We start from the raw sequence: 18,240 nt of genomic DNA on the forward strand, positions 1-18,240 counted from the left end.
AAAAATCATTTTTCTTACTATAGAATCCTAAAACTCACTAGCTTCTAGAATTCTCATCTTTCTAAATACCACTAGCTTCTAGAACTCTCATCCCCTTGGAACCCAAACAAAACTCATCTCCAATACGGAAAATCGTGCAGTCAAAATAAATTGTAATGCACTGACAAAACACAAATCTTTTTGACTGCCCACCCTTGAGACAATCAGAAACCAAGTTGTCCTTACCACGGACATGTCTGATTTCAAGAGGAAACTCCTGCAATATCCATAGTAACTTTCCACCTCACTGCGGAGCTTCTCTCTCTTTTCAGGGTTCACTAGATAGGCATGTTGTTGGAACGGGGCCCAGTCCCCAATGTCATGCTCTAGTACATTTGGGTTGGCACATCTGAGAATGAACCCTGATATTCTAAAAGCAGGGCAGCAATGTCAATATAAATTGTACCAAAAATTGTCAGTTGGTTGCATAAATAATTATGATTACTAAATCTTACATGAATATTAAACATGAAATATAAAAACCAAATGTACACCCCTTTGTTAAGAACCATCCCAAAATATAGACATGATGAGCCATCAATGAACTCGGGTAAAATGTGTGAGTAACTATGACTCTCTTAAGTAGGGAAGGGAAGGGATTTTTTTCAAACATCCCAAAATACCTCAGGCAAGCTCCCATGACTTGGGACCATACTATGGTGGTCTGAGAGTGGGTATGAAGGTCTGTATACTCTCTAAAGTAATTTAACCTGTTAGGGCTAGGGGGGCAGTATTGACACGGCTGGATAAAAAATGTACCCGATTTAATCTGGTTACTACTCCTGCCCAGTAACTAGAATATGCATATAATTATTGGCTTTGGATAGAAAACACCCTAAAGTTTCTAAAACTGTTTGAATGGTGTCTGTGAGTATAACAGAACTCATATGGCAGGCAAAAACCTGAGAAGATTTCATGCAGGAAGTGGCCTGTCTGACAAGGTGTCGTTCATCTTGCCTCTGTTTATTGAAGACTGAGGATCTCTGCTATAACGTGACACTTCCTACGGCTCCCATAGGCTCTCAGAAGGCGGCAAAAATCTGAATCGTGGCAACAACAGAAAAGCAGATGCGGAAACGAAAAAGGCAGGTCTTAAACCGCAGCCGTCGACACAGCAGTTCTTAAAATTGGAAGTAAACATAGACAAAGCTATATTAAAATTGTCAGTCTAGAGCACCAGTGAAAGGGATTTCAAAATGGGAGAAGTTAGGAGCAATTTATATAAGGACGGTATTTGGTATCATGATAAGTTACCAATACTACCTAAGTCATTGTTTAGAGATGCGGCAAGATTGACACAAGGGCAGAGCCATGTGTCAACAGGGGGATAGTATAGCAGGTTCGGAAAAACTTTGTAGCCTATTGGATAACAAACTACTTAAAAAAAACATTTTTTATAATAGATAAGTATATTAAATGGGAAGAAGCGGTCCCAACTTACTGGGTGGACACGATTAGGGTAGTTGGGATATAGATATATATATAGAAACAGATGGAGTATAATGAAGGCCAGGGTTTTTGACTGCAATCCAGAGCAAGGGAAGTATTGCTTGAAGATAGGAATGACCATTAAAAGCATAAAGAAAGAGGATTTAGGGTTATGGTATGTTGGCCTTGACCAGACCATTGTCGACACTGCGGTACCATTCCGAGTAGTAGAGGTTAGGACAGGAGATAGTTCTACCGCCAGCCAGAATACCAGTAGTACCCCTGATAAAACGGACATTACCCGTGTAGTCATCCAGAGCCAAGGACCGGTGAGGATAGTTCAGACAAAAGATCTTAAGGAAGTGATTGAGGTGGAGACTTGGTTTGGGGATTCCAACCTATGGCTGGAATGGATTCAGTATACAGCTAGATCAGTAGCTAAAGAAGAAGGTTATGCCTGCGCAACAGCCAAACTTCAGTTGACAACCATCCCCTTTCTACTCGATGGAATTAATTTACCAAGGGGAATGGCCTGAATGGTAAAGCTGTTCATGAAGGCAAGGAAGCCAGACAGTTGCACTGATCTGCATTATCTGTATCCTATGTGCCCATTAGATCCAGACTTCCCCCTTTCACAGTCGCAGGAGGAGACTATTATTGTGTGGCTCGACACAACACACACGGATGGAACGTAGGGGAAGTAAGAACATGCAATAGGACAGAGAATGTTACAACTGACGAGACAATGAGGGACCTGACTGGGTGGTTGAGTTCCGAGGACTTTAGTAAGATAAAAAGGCCGAGAGCGGATGTCTGGTGGTTGTGTGGAGGTATGAAGCTGTGGCCAAACCTGCCTGCAAATTGGACTGGTATTTGTGCATTGGTACAGTTAGGCATGCCCTTCACCCTTATACAACACAAAGACCTAGTGCCAGGTGAAAGAGAGGGGAGGAGTGCTCCATCAGGGTCCTTTGATGATAGAATTTACATTGATAGCATTGGGGTTCCAAGGGGGGTGCCTGATGAGTTTAAAGCTAGGAATCAGATATGGGCTGGATTGGAATCAAGTCTTTTTTGGTGGTCGACTCTCAATAAAAATGTGGATTGGATAAATTACATTTATTATAACCAACAGCGTTTCATCAACTATACCAGAGAGGCAATTCAAGGGTTAGCAGAACAGGCAGCTGCGACCACTTTGATGGTATTGCAGAATAGAATAGCTTTGGATATGCTTCTGGCTGAAAAGGGTGGTGTGTGTGTGATGTTCGGATCTGAATGCTGTACTTTCATCCCTAAGAACACAGCTCCAGATGGATCAGTGACCAAGGCCCTGGCCGGTCTAAACAATTTAGCTCAGGAGTTAGCAGAAAATTCCGGGGTGGACACGGCACTCACGGGATGGTTTGATAGTACGTTTGGAAAATGGAAAAAGGTTGTAATCACTGTGTTGTGGGCTGCTTTCACCTGTATGACTGTGTTGATATTATGTGGTTGTTGTTTGGTCCCTTGTGCGAGAGGTCTCATTTCCAGGGCTCTGGAGAGATCGATGACGGAGCAGATGGTGAGATATGGACCGATTCAAAGTTCAGACCAGTGGGATGACAATTACCTACCGCCGAGCCTGGTGGAGGATTCATTCAATTACGAGGAGACCATGTTAGACGAGACCATCTTTAATGTTTGGGAACACTGTTTCTCTAAATGAAGGTCATAGCAAAAATCCTAATCCGAAGAGTTATGAATGGACATAGGCTTAGAACAGTCATTGATAAGTATGTAATGAAAATACATGTATTCGTTTTCTTTGATCTAGTTTGATTTTGTGTGACATTTCTGAATCCAATAAAAATAGATGTGTTATAGTGTATGTGAAATATTTAGCCAATAGGGTGGATTGTAATGGAAATAATATGATTAAAGGTTTGACTAAATTATTTCACCCTGAAAAGGTATAACCGAGTGATTATAAGATGAATGTACTAATGTGTGTGTGTCGGAAAAGTTGAAGCTTAACCTGTTAGGGCTAGGGGGCAGCATTTGCACGTCTGGATAAAAAAAATGTACCCGATTTAATCTGGTTACTAATCCTACCCAGTAACTAGAATATGCATATACTTATTATATATGGATAGAAAACACTCTAAAGTTTCTAAAACTGTTTGAATGGTGTCTGTGAGTATAACAGAACTCATTTGGCAGGCAAAACCCTGAGACATTTTCTGACAGGAAGTGGATACCTGATGTGTTGTATTGACTTTAAACCTATCCCATTGAAAAACACAGGGGTTTAGGAATATTTTGGCACTTCCTATTGCTTCCACTAGATGTCACCAGCCTTTACAAAGTGTTTTGAGTCTTCTGGAGGGAGATCTGACCGAACAAGAGCCATGGAACGATGATGTCCCATTAGACACCTGGCGCGCGAGTTCATGTTGGGTACCCTCGTTCCAATACGTTATAAAAGAGTATGCATTCGTCCACCTTGAATATTATTCATGTTCTGGTTAAAAAGGCCCTAATGATTTATGCTATACAACGTTTGACATGTTTGAACGAACGGAAATATATTTTTTCCCCTCGTTCATGACGAGAAGTCCGGCTGGCTTAGATCATGTGCTAACAAGACGGAGATTTTTGGACATAAATGATGAGCTTTTTTGAACAAAACTACATTCGTTATGGACCTGTGATACCTGGAAGTGACATCTGATGAAGAGAATCAAAGGTAATGGATTATTTACATAGTATTTTCGATTTTAGATCTCCCCAACATGACGTCTAGTCTGTATCGCAACGCGTATTTTTCTGGGCGCAGTGCTCAGATTATTGCAAAGTGTGATTTCCCAGTAAGGTTATTTTTAAATCTGGCAAGTTGATTGCGTTCAAGAGATGTAAATCTATAATTCTTTAAATGACAATATAATATTTTACCAATGTTTTCTAATTTTAATGATTTAATTTGTGACGCTGACTTGACTGCCGGTTATTGGAGGGAAACGATTTCCTCAACATCAATGCCATAGTAAAACGCTGTTTTTGGATATAAATATGAACTTGATAGAACTAAAAATGCATGCATTGTCTAACATAATGTCCTAGGAGTGTCATCTGATGGAGATTGTAAAAGGTTAGTGCATCATTTTAGCTGGTTTTATGGTTTTGGTGACCCTGTCTTTGACTTGACAAAACATTACACACAACTCTTGTAAATGTACTGTCCTAACATACTCTAAATTTATGCTTTCGCCGTAAAACCTTTTTGAAATCGTAAAACGTGGTTAGATTAAGGAGATGTTTATCTTTCAAATGGTGTAAAATAGTTGTATTTTTGAAAAATTTGAATTTTGACATTTATTTGGATTCAAATTTGCCGCTCTTGAAATACACCTGCTGTTGATGGAGTGCACCACGGGTGGCACGCTAGCGTCCCACCTAGCCCATAGAGGTTAATGATTTAGTAATGTAAGCAACCAGACAGCAGACAACTTGTGACCACTGTGAAACTGATAACTGGAAGAAGGTCTCCCCACCCAGGGAGGGGAGAAACCTTTAGGCTTGCAGTAGATTATGTAACATGGGGCAGGATATGATAAGCAATGTATGAGATGGAGAAGACTTGTATATAAGCATTGACAGTGTTAAAGAAGAGGAGGGGCATTTGTAAGGGGTATGACATATGGTGTGACCAAATGTCAGGTATAAAAGGCTGTGTACATTGTATGATATTCAGAGCTCTCGTAAATAAACATTCTGACCAATTGTAGGCTGGCTCTCCGTCTGCTTCATTCAACCAGAATCTTACACCCTCTGGGGGGCAGACTGAGTAGTTTAACCTGTTTAGGATAGGGGGCAGTATTGACACGGCTGGATAAAAAACGTACCCGATTTAATCTGGTTACCACTCCTACCCAGTAACTAGAATATGCATATACTTATTACACATGGATAGAAAACACCCTAAAGTTTCTAAAACTGTTTGAATGGTGTCTGTGAGTATAACAGAACTCATTTGGCAGGCAAAAACCTGACAAGATTTCATGCAGGAAATGGCCTGTCTGACAAGGTGTCGTTCTTCTTGTCTCTGTTTATTGAAGAGTGAGGATCTTAGCTGTCCCGTGATACTTCCTACGGCTGCCATAGGTTCTCAGAAGGCGGCAAAACGCTGAATCGTGGCTTTGCAGGCTCTGGCTGAAACAAAGTAGCGCGTTTGGGTAGTGGCTGGTTACAGTACTGTGAGACTCAGGCTTGTGCCCGCGTCGACCGAAAGCTTTGTTTTCTTTCCTCTGTTTAGCTAAATGGACATTCCCAGTCAGAATATTATCGCTTTTTACGAGAAAAATGGCATAAAAATGGATTTTAAACAGCGGTTGACATGCTTCGAAGTACGGTAATGGAATATTTAGATTTTTTTTGTCACGAATTGCGCCATGCGCACGACCCTTATTTACCATTCGGATAGCGTCTTTGATGCACGAACAAAACGCCGCTATTCGGATATAACGATGAATTATTTTGGACCAAACCAACATTTGTTATTGAAGTAGCAGTCCTGGGAGTGCATTCTGACGAAGACAACAAAAGGTAATCAAACTTTTATAATAGTAAATCTGATATTGGTGAGTGCTAAACTTGCCGGGTGTCTAAATAGCTAGCCCGTGATGGTTGGGCTATGTACTTAGAATATTGCAAAATGTGCTTTCACCAAAAGCTATTTTAAAATCGGACATATCGAGTGCATAGAGGAGTTCTGTATCTATAATTCTTAAAATAATTGTTATGCTTTTTGTGAACGTTTATCGTGAGTAATTTAGTAAATTGTTAGCAAATTCCCGGAAGTTTGCGGGGTATGCTAGTTCTGAACGTCACATGCTAATGTAAAAAGCTGTTTTTTGATATAAATATGAACTTGATTGAACAAAACATGCATGTATTGTATAACATAATGTCCTAGGTGTGTCATCTGATGAACATCATCAAAGGTTAGTGCTGCATTTAGCTGTCTTCTGGGTTTTTGTGACATTATATGCTAGCTTGAAAAATGGGTGTCTGATTATTTCTGGCTTGGCACTCTGCTGACATAATCTAATGTTTTGCTTTCGCTGTAAAGCCTTTTTGAAATCGGACAGTGTGGTTAGATAAAGGAGAGTCTTGTCTTTAAAATGCTGTGAAATAGTCATATGTTTGAAAAATTGAAGTTTTTGTATTTTTGAGGAATTTGTAATTCGCGCCACGCCTATCATTGGATATTGGAGCAGGTGTTCCGCTAGCGGAACGTCTAGATGTAAGAGGTTAACTCAGCTCACTGGTCACAATAACAACACCCACCCGTAGCACGCTCTCCAGCAGATACATCTGACTGGTCATCCCCAAAGCCAACACCTCCTTTGGCCTCCTTCCCTTCCAGTTCTCTGCTGCCAATGATTGGAATGAATTGCAAAAATCGCTGAAGCCGGAGACTTATTGCTCCCTCACTAACTTTAAACATCAGCTATCTGAGCAGCTAACCGATCGCTGCAGCTGTACATTGTAGATCTGTAAAAAGCCCATCCAATCTACCTATATAAATAAAAAGATCCTAGATTATAATGAATCAGATTACATGGAGAGTGAGGACCTGATCCTAGATCATAATGAATCAGATTACATGGAGAGGGGGGACCTGATCCTAGATCATAATGAATCAGATTACATGGAGGGGCGGACCTGATCCTATATCATAATGAATCAGATTACATGGAGAGGGGGGACCTGATCCTAGATCATAATGAATCAGATTACATGGAGAGAGGGGACCTGATCCTAGATCATAATGAATCAGTTTACATGGAGAGGGGGGACCTGATCCTATATCATAATGAATCAGATTACTTTGTGAGGGTGGGACCTAATCCTAGATGATAATGAATCAGATTACATGGAGAGGGGGACCTGATCCTAGATCATAATGAATCAGGTTACATGGAGAGGGGGGACCTGATCCTAGATCATAATGAATCAGATTACATGGAGAGAGGGGGACCTGATCCTAGATCATAATGAATCAGATTACATGGACAGGGGGGACCTGATCCTAGATCATAATGAATCAGATTACATGGAGAGGGGGGGACCTGATCCTAGATCATAATGAATCAGATTACATGGAGGGGGGAACCTGATCCTAGATTATAATGAATAAGATTACATGGAGAGGGGGACCTGATCCTATATCATAATGAATCAGATTACATGGAGAGGGGGGACCTGATCCTATATCATAATGACTCAGATTATATGGACAGGGGGGACCTGATCCTATATCATAATGAATCAGATTACATGGAGAGGGGGGACCTGATCCTATATCATAATGAATCAGATTACATGGAGAGGGGGGGACCTGATCCTAGATCATAATGAATCAGATTACATGGAGAGGGGGGACCTGATCCTAGATCATAATGATTTGGATTACATGGAGAGGGGGGGACTTTATCCTAGATTATAATGAATCAGATTACATGGAGAGGGGGGACCTGATCCTAGATCATAATGAATCAGATTACATGGAGAGGGGGACCTGATACTAGATCATAATGAATCACATTACATGGAGAGAGGGGACCTGATCCTAGATCATAATGAATCAGATTACATGGAGAGGGGGACCTGATCCTAGATCATAATGAATCAGATTACATGGAGAGGGGGGACCTGATCCTAGATTATAATGAATCAGATTACATGGAGAGGGGGACCTGATCCTATATCATACAGAATCAGATTACATTGAGAGGGGGGACCTGATCCTATATCATAATGAATCAGATTACATGGAGAGGAGGGACCGGATCCTAGATCATAATGAATCAGATTACATGGAGAGGGGGACCTGATCCTATATCATAATGAATCACATAACATGGAGAGGGGGGGACCTGATCCTATATCTAAATGAATCAGATTACATGGAGAGGGGGGACCTGATCCTAGATCATAATGAATCAGATTACATGGAGAGGGGGGACCTGATCCTATATCATAATGACTCAGATTATATGGACAGGGGGGACCTGATCCTATATCATAATGAATCAGATTACATGGAGAGGGGGGACCTGATCCTATATCATAATGAATCAGATTACATGGAGAGGGGGGACCTGATCCTAGATCATAATGATTTGGATTACATGGAGAGGGGGGACTTTATCCTAGATTATAATGAATCAGATTACATGGAGAGGGGGGACCTGATCCTAGATCATAATGAATCAGATTACATGGAGAGGGGGACCTGATACTAGATCATAATGAATCACATTACATGGAGAGAGGGGACCTGATCCTAGATCATAATGAATCAGATTACATGGAGAGGGGGGGACCTGATCCTAGATCATAATGAATCAGATTACATGGAGAGGGGGACCTGATCCTAGATTATAATGAATCAGATTACATGGAGAGGGGGGACCTGATCCTATATCATACAGAATCAGATTACATTGAGAGGGGGACCTGATCCTATATCATAATGAATCAGATTACATGGAGAGGAGGGACCGGATCCTAGATCATAATGAATCAGATTACATGGAGAGGGGGACCTGATCCTATATCATAATGAATCACATAACATGGAGAGGGGGGGACCTGATCCTATATCTAAATGAATCAGATTACATGGAGAGGGGGGACCTGATCCTAGATCATAATGAATCAGATTACATGGAGAGGGGGACCTGATCCTAGATCATACCTGCTCCTTACCTGACACGAAGTCTTTCCTTTTCATCTCCTCTCCCCTACCTTCCCTATACCCCCTCCTCTCCCCTACCTTCCCTATACCCCCTCCTCTCCCCTAACTTCCCTATACCCCCTCCTCTCCCCTACCTTCCCTATACCCCTCCTCTCCCCTACCTTCCCTATACCCCCTCTTCACCCCTACCTTCCCTATACCCCCTGCTCTCCCCTACCTTCCCTATACCCCCTCCTCTCCCCTACCTTCCCTATACCCCCTCCTCTCCCCTACCTTCCCTATACCCCCTCCTCTCCCCTACCTTCCCTATACCCCCTCCTCTCCCCTACCTTCCCTATACCCCTCCTCTCCCCTACCTTCCCTATACCCCCTCCTCTCCCCTACCTTCCCTATACCCCCTCCTCTCCCCTACCTTCAGTATACCCCCTCCTCTCCCCTACCTTCCCTATACCCCCTCCTCTCACCTACCTTCCCTATACCCCCTCCTCTCCCCTACCTTCCCTATACCCCTACTCTCCCCTACCTTCCCTATACCCCCTCCTCTCCCCTATCTTCCCTATACCCCCTCCTCTCTCCTACCTTCCCTATACCCCCTCCTCTCCCCTACCTTCCCTATACCCCCCTCCTCTCCCTACCTTCTCTATGCTTCCTCCTCTCCCGTACCTTCCCTATACCCCCTCCTCTCCCCTACCTTCCCTATACCCCCTCCTCTCCCCTACCTTCCCTATACCCCTCCTCTCCCCTACCTTCCCTATACCCCCGCCTCTCCCCTACCTTCGTTATACCCCCTTCCTCTCCCTACCTTCCCTATACCCCTCCTCTCCCCTACCTTCCCTATACCCCCCTCCTCTCCCCTACCTTCCCTATACCCCCCTCCTCTCCCCTACCTTCCCTATACCCCCCTCCTCTCCCCTACCTTCCCTATACCCCTCCTCTCCCCTACCTTCCCTATGCCCACCTCCTCTCCCCCTACCTTCCCTATGCCCCCCCTCTCCCCTACCTTCCCTATACCCCCCTCCTCTCCCCTACCTTCCTTATACCCCCTCCTCTCCCCAACCTTCCCTATATCCTCCTCCTCTCCCCTACCTTCCCTATACCCCCTCCTCTCCCCTACCTTCCCTATACCCCTCCTCTCCCCTATCTTCCCTATACCCCCTCCTCTCCCCTATCTTCCCTATACCCCTCCTCTCCCCTACCTTCCCTATACCCCCTCCTCTCCCCTACCTTCCCTATACCCCCTCCTCTCCCCTACCTTCCCTATACCCCCTCCTCTCCCCTACCTTCCCTATACCCCCTCCTCTCCCCTACCTTCCCTATACCCCCTCCTCTCCCCTACCTTCCTTATACCCCCTCCTCTCCCCTACCTTCCCTATACCCCCTCCTCTCCCCCACCTTCCCTATACCCCCTCCTCTCCCCTACCTTCCCTATACCCCCTCCTCTCCCCTACCTTCCCTATACCCCTCCTCTCCCCTACCTTCCCTATACCCCCTCCTCTCCTCTACCTTCCCTATACCCCCCTCTCCCCTACCTTCCCTATACCACCCTCCTCTCCCCTACCTTCCCTATACCCCCTGTCCCTGATTATGTTGGACCATCTTGTTTATTTGTTTGAATCTTGTCTTTGTTTGTGATCAGGTTAGAAGAGAATGACTCCTCAACCCAAGAGGCCCTGGAGCAGCTGTGATCAGGTTAGAAGAGAATGACTCCTCAACCCAAGAGGTCCTGGAGCAGCTGTGATCAGGTTAGAAGAGAATGACTCCTCAACCCAAGAGGCCCTGGAGTAGCTGTGATCAGGTTAGAAGAGAATGACTCCTCAACCCAAGAGGCCCTGGAGCAGCTGTGATCAGGTTAGAAGAGAATGACTCCTCAACCCAAGAGGCCCTGGAGCAGCTGTGAGAGAGCAGCAGTGTGGAAGCATTTGGGGAAATTTAAAGAAGGTTTCCTGGTAATTAGGATTGACTGTTATGTAAAGGGTCAGAGCCACTGAGTGGACAAAATATTAAGGATACCTTCCTAATATTGAGTTACGCCTGGTCAGTTTGTCATGGAAAGAAAAGTGTCCTTAATGTTTTGTGTAAATTACATAATAATTATACATTTATGGATTGTTTTATGTAGCCTATTGTTTTCTCTTTATTCAACCTGCCATCTACCCACCTGGGGACTGAGGCTTATGAGAGAACCCCCACATCACTAGCTTGCAGGTTCTGCAGCCTTGTAAAGATAAGGAGGGGATGAATGGGAGGCAGGTTGGCATTTATTGTCATGAATCTTGCCCTGGAGGCAGGTTGGTATTTATTGTCATGAATCTTGCCCTGGAGGCAGGTTGGCATTTATTGTTATGAATCTTGTTCTGGAGGCAGGTTGGCATTTATTGTCATGAATCTTGTTCTGGAGGCAGGTTGGCATTTATTGTCATGAATCTTGTTCTGGAGGCAGGTTGGCATTTATTGTCATGAATCTTGTTCTGGAGGCAGGTTGGCATTTATTGTCATGAATCTTGTTCTGGAGGCAGGTTGGAATTTATTGGTATGAATCTTGCCCTCTAGGCAGTTCAGCAAAGTATTCACTAGCTGGCACAGGCACAAAGTAATACAATCAGATTTTAATCCTTACCTCAACCCTAACCACACTGCTAATCCTTCCCTTAAATTAAGACCATAAAACAACATTATTTTCCACAGCCAATTCTGACTTTGCAGCTGACATATCTAGAGGAAATCGCACAGTTCTGCCTCCAGGTCAAGATTCATGACAAACGTCAACATGAGACAGGGAGAAGCAATGTAAAAATCAATAACGAAATTGTTTTCACAATAAACATGCTTTTTCTTGTTTCAAGTATGTTTTATTATGAAAAGTACAATATATCCATGTATACTTGTACAACTATGGAGCGTATGTCCACATATAATTGTACAATTTGTTTTTCCAACATAAAAGACAAGAAATGATCACATTGGTATTTTAACAGTGTTATTGTAAGAGTTTAAATGTTTAAACAGAGGATACATCTAAAACAGGATAAAACAAGTGCAGTATGTTGTGAGAATGTTACTTTAACGTCGACTCATAACGTCACACTATAACTTCATGGGAGTCTTGTGGAAAGACTAACGGTGTTATTGTAAGAGGTCATGGGTCAAGGTCCTCACAATTATAGGAAGATGCGCATGTGTGTGTGTATGTGTCCTGTTTGTGTGTGTGTGTGTGTGTGTGTGTGTGTGTGTGTGTGTGTGTGTGTGTGTGTCCAGTGTGTGTGTGTGTGTGTGTGTCCAGTGTGTGTGTGTCCAGTGTGTTTGTCCAGTGTGTGTGTGTGTGTGTGTGTGTGTGTGTGTGTTTGTCCAGTGTGTGTGTGTGTGTGTGTGTGTTTGTTTTTGTCCAGTGTGTGTGTGTGTGTGTGTGTTTGTCCAGTGTGTGTGTGTGTGTGTGTTTGTCCAGTGTGTGTGTGTGTGTGTGTGTTTGTCCAGTGTGTGTGTGTGTGTGTGTTTGTCCAGTGTGTGTGTGTGTGTGTGTTTGTCCAGTGTGTGTGTGTGTGTGTGTTTGTCCAGTGTGTGTGTGTGTGTGTGTTTGTCCAGTGTGTGTGTGTGTGTGTGTTTGTCCAGTGTTTGTGTGTGTGTGTCCAGTGTGTGTGTGTGTGTGTCCAGTGTGTGTGTGTGTGTGTGTCCAGTGTGTGTGTGTGTGTTTGTCCAGTGTGTGTGTGTGTTTGTCCAGTGTGTGTGTGTGTGTGTGTGTGTGTGTTTGTCCAGTTTGTGTGTGTGTGTTTGTCCAGTGTGTGTGTGTGTGTGTGTTTGTGTGTGTGTTTGTCCAGTGTGTGTGTGTGTGTGTTTGTCCACTGTGTGTGTGTGTGTGTGTTTGTCCAGTGTGTGTGTGTGTGTGTTTGTCCAGTGTGTGTGTGTGTGTGTGTGTTTGTCCAGTGTGTGTGTGTGTGTGTTTGTCCAGTGTGTGTGTGTGTGTGTTTGTCCAGTGTGTGTGTGTGTGTGTTTGTCCAGTGTGTGTGTGTGTGTGTGTTTGTCCAGTGTGTGTGTGTGTGTGTGTCCAGTGTGTGTGTGTCCAGTGTGTGTGTGTGTGTGTGTCCAGTGTGTGTGTGTGTGTCCAGTGTGTGTGTGTGTGTCCAGTGTGTGTGTGTGTGTCCAGTGTGTGTGTGTGAGTCCAGTGTGTGTGTGTGTGTGTTTGTCTAGTGTGTGTGTCCAGTGTGTGTGTGTCTGTGTGTATCCAGTGTTTGTGTGTGTGTGTGTCCAGTGTGTGTGTTTGTCCACTTTGTTTGTCCAGTGTGTGTGTGTGTGTGTGTCCAGTGTGTGTGTGTGTGTGTGTGTATTTTTGTTTGACCAGTGTGTGTGTGTGTGTGTCCAGGTGTGTGTGTGTGTGTGTGTGTGTGTGTGTGTGTCCAGTGTGTGTGTGTGTGTGTGTGTGTGTGTCCAGTGTGTGTGTGTGTATGTGTGTGAGTGTGTGTGTGTTTTCGTTTGTCCAGTGTGTGTGTGTGTGTAGTGTGTGTGTGTGTGTGTGTGTGTGTGTGTGTGTGTGTGTGTGTGTCCAGTGTGTGTGTGTGTATGTGTGTGTGTGTGTGTGTGTGTGTGTGTGTGTCCAGTGTGTGTGTGTGTATGTGTGTGTGTGTGTGTGTGTGTGTGTGTGTGTCCAGTTATTATTTCAGGGACACTGAAGATTCATAATCAACCCTAAACCCTGGATAGAGGGGCTCAGTGAATGTGGAGGTGAATGTGATCAGGTGGGTCAGTGTGTCAGAGGAGGCTCTATAGAAGGACAGAGTGCCGGCTGACCAGTCCAGATACACTCCTACTCTGTGGGAGCTGGAGGAGGGGACGTCTATGGTAGTGGAGTTATTATTATACCAGCTGGAGGAGGGGACGTCTATGGTAGTGGAGTTATTATTATACCAGCTGGAGGAGGGGACGTCTATGGTAGTGGAGTTATTATTATACCAGCTGGAGGAGGGGACGTCTATGGTAGTGGAGTTATTATTATACCAGCTGGAGGAGGGGACGTCTATGGTAGTGGAGTTATTATTATACCAGCTGGAGGAGGGGACGTCTATGGTAGTGGAGTTATTATTATACCAGCTGGAGGAGGGGACGTCTATGGTAGTGGAGTTATTATTATACCAGCTGGAGGAGGGGACGTCTATGGTAGTGGAGTTATTATTATACCAGCTGGAGGAGGGGACGTCTATGGTAGTGGAGTTATTATTATACCAGCTGGAGGAGGGGACGTCTATGGTAGTGGAGTTATTATTATACCAGCTGGAGGAGGGGACGTCTATGGTAGTGGAGTTATTATTATACCAGCTGGAGGAGGGGACGTCTATGGTAGTGGAGTTATTATTATACCAGCTGGAGGAGGGGACGTCTATGGTAGTGGAGTTATTATTATACCAGCTGGAGGAGGGGACGTCTATGGTAGTGGAGTTATTATTATACCAGCTGGAGGAGGGGACGTCTATGGTAGTGGAGTTATTATTATACCAGCTGGAGGAGGGGACGTCTATGGTAGTGGAGTTATTATTATACCAGCTGGAGGAGGGGACGTCTATGGTAGTGGAGTTATTATTATACCAGCTGGAGGAGGGGACGTCTATGGTAGTGGAGTTATTATTATACCAGCTGGAGGAGGGGACGTCTATGGTAGTGGAGTTATTATTATACCAGCTGGAGGAGGGGACGTCTATGGTAGTGGAGTTATTATTATACCAGCTGGAGGAGGGGACGTCTATGGTAGTGGAGTTATTATTATACCAGCTGGAGGAGGGGACGTCTATGGTAGTGGAGTTATTATTATACCAGCTGGAGGAGGGGACGTCTATGGTAGTGGAGTTATTATTATACCAGCTGGAGGAGAGGACGTCTATGGTAGTGGAGTTATTATTATACCAGCTGGAGGAGGGGACGTCTATGGTAGTGGAGTTATTATTATACCAGCTGGAGGAGGGGACGTCTATGGTAGTGGAGTTATTATTATACCAGCTGGAGGAGGGGACGTCTATGGTAGTGGGGTTATTATTATACCAGCTGGAGGAGGGGACGTCTATGGTAGTGGAGTTATTATTATACCAGCTGGAGGAGGGGACGTCTATGGTAGTGGAGTTATTATTATACCAGCTGGAGGAGGGGACGTCTATGGTAGTGGAGTTATTATTATACCAGCTGGAGGAGGGGACGTCTATGGTAGTGGAGTTATTATTATACCAGCTGGAGGAGGGGACGTCTATGGTAGTGGAGTTATTATTATACCAGCTGGAGGAGGGGACGTCTATGGTAGTGGAGTTATTATTATACCAGCTGGAGGAGGGGACGTCTATGGTAGTGGAGTTATTATTATACCAGCTGGAGGAGGGGACGTCTATGGTAGTGGAGTTATTATTATACCAGCTGGAGGAGGGGACGTCTATGGTAGTGGAGTTATTATTATACCAGCTGGAGGAGGGGACGTCTATGGTAGTGGAGTTATTATTATACCAGCTGGAGGAGGGGACGTCTATGGTAGTGGAGTTATTATTATACCAGCTGGAGGAGGGGACGTCTATGGTAGTGGAGTTATTATTATACCAGCTGGAGGAGGGGACGTCTATGGTAGTGGAGTTATTATTATACCAGCTGGAGGAGGGGACGTCTATGGTAGTGGAGTTATTATTATACCAGCTGGAGGAGGGGACGTCTATGGTAGTGGAGTTATTATTATACCAGCTGGAGGAGGGGACGTCTATGGTAGTGGAGTTATTATTATACCAGCTGGAGGAGGGGACGTCTATGGTAGTGGAGTTATTATTATACCAGCTGGAGGAGGGGACGTCTATGGTAGTGGAGTTATTATTATACCAGCTGGAGGAGGGGACGTCTATGGTAGTGGAGTTATTATTATACCAGCTGGAGGAGGGGACGTCTATGGTAGTGGAGTTATTATTATACCAGCTGGAGGAGGGGACGTCTATGGTAGTGGAGTTATTATTATACCAGCTGGAGGAGGGGACGTCTATGGTAGTGGAGTTATTATTATACCAGCTGGAGGAGGGGACGTCTATGGTAGTGGGATTATTATTACACCAGCTGGAGGAGGGGACGTCTATGGTAGTGGAGTTATTATTATACCAGCTGGAGGAGGGGACGTCTATGGTAGTGGAGTTATTATTATACCAGCTGGAGGAGGGGACGTCTATGGTAGTGGAGTTATTATTATACCAGCTGGAGGAGGGGACGTCTATGGTAGTGGAGTTATTATTATACCAGCTGGAGGAGGGGACGTCTATGGTAGTGGAGTTATTATTATACCAGCTGGAGGAGGGGACGTCTATGGTAGTGGAGTTATTATTATACCAGCTGGAGGAGGGGACGTCTATGGTAGTGGAGTTATTATTATACCAGCTGGAGGAGGGGACGTCTATGGTAGTGGAGTTATTATTATACCAGCTGGAGGAGGGGACGTCTATGGTAGTGGAGTTATTATTATACCAGCTGGAGGAGGGGACGTCTATGATAGTGGAGTTATTATTATACCAGCTGGAGGAGGGGACGTCTATGGTAGTGGAGTTATTATTATACCAGCTGGAGGAGGGGACGTCTATGGTAGTGGAGTTATTATTATACCAGCTGGAGGAGGGGACGTCTATGGTAGTGGAGTTATTATTATACCAGCTGGAGGAGGGGACGTCTATGGTAGTGGAGTTATTATTATACCAGCTGGAGGAGGGGACGTCTATGGTAGTGGAGTTATTATTATACCAGCTGGAGGAGGGGACGTCTATGGTAGTGGAGTTATTATTATACCAGCTGGAGGAGGGGACGTCTATGGTAGTGGAGTTATTATTATACCAGCTGGAGGAGGGGACGTCTATGGTAGTGGAGTTATTATTATACCAGCTGGAGGAGGGGACGTCTATGGTAGTGGAGTTATTATTATACCAGCTGGAGGAGGGGACGTCTATGGTAGTGGAGTTATTATTATACCAGCTGGAGGAGGGGACGTCTATGGTAGTGGAGTTATTATTATACCAGCTGGAGGAGGGGACGTCTATGGTAGTGGAGTTATTATTATGCCAGCTGGAGGAGGGGACGTCTATGGTAGTGGAGTTATTATTATACCAGCTGGAGGAGGGGACGTCTATGGTAGTGGAGTTATTATTATACCAGCTGGAGGAGGGGACGTCTATGGTAGTGGGATTATTATTATACCAGCTGGAGGAGGGGACGTCTATGGTAGTGGAGTTATTATTATACCAGCTGGAGGAGGGGACGTCTATGGTAGTGGAGTTATTATTATACCAGCTGGAGGAGGGGACGTCTATGGTAGTGGAGTTATTATTATACCAGCTGGAGGAGGGGACGTCTATGGTAGTGAGATTATTATTATACCAGCTGGAGGAGGGGACGTCTATGGTAGTGGAGTTATTATTATACCAGCTGGAGGAGGGGACGTCTATGGTAGTGGAGTTATTATTATACCAGCTGGAGGAGGGGACGTCTATGGTAGTGGAGTTATTATTATACCAGCTGGAGGAGGGGACGTCTATGGTAGTGGAGTTATTATTATACCAGCTGGAGGAGGGGACGTCTATGGTAGTGGAGTTATTATTATACCAGCTGGAGGAGGGGACGTCTATGGTAGTGGAGTTATTATTATACCAGCTGGAGGAGGGGACGTCTATGGTAGTGGAGTTATTATTATACCAGCTGGAGGAGGGGACGTCTATGGTAGTGGAGTTATTATTATACCAGCTGGAGGAGGGGACGTCTATGGTAGTGGAGTTATTATTATACCAGCTGGAGGAGGGGACGTCTATGGTAGTGGAGTTATTATTATACCAGCTGGAGGAGGGGACGTCTATGGTAGTGGGATTATTATTATGCCTGGCAGAGTAACTGTTGTCAGAGCAGAACAGACTCCAGGACTTGTCATTGCATCCAAGCCAACAGTCATCATCCCTTCCTCTCCTGTTGATTCCTTTATATGTCACTCCTATAACAGCCCCCATTATCCCACTCCACTCTACCTCCCAGTAACAGCGCCCAGTCAGACCCTC

Source organism: Salmo salar, unplaced genomic scaffold (genome assembly GCF_905237065.1).
Source record: "Salmo salar unplaced genomic scaffold, Ssal_v3.1, whole genome shotgun sequence".
Taxonomy (NCBI): Eukaryota; Metazoa; Chordata; class Actinopteri; order Salmoniformes; family Salmonidae; genus Salmo; species Salmo salar.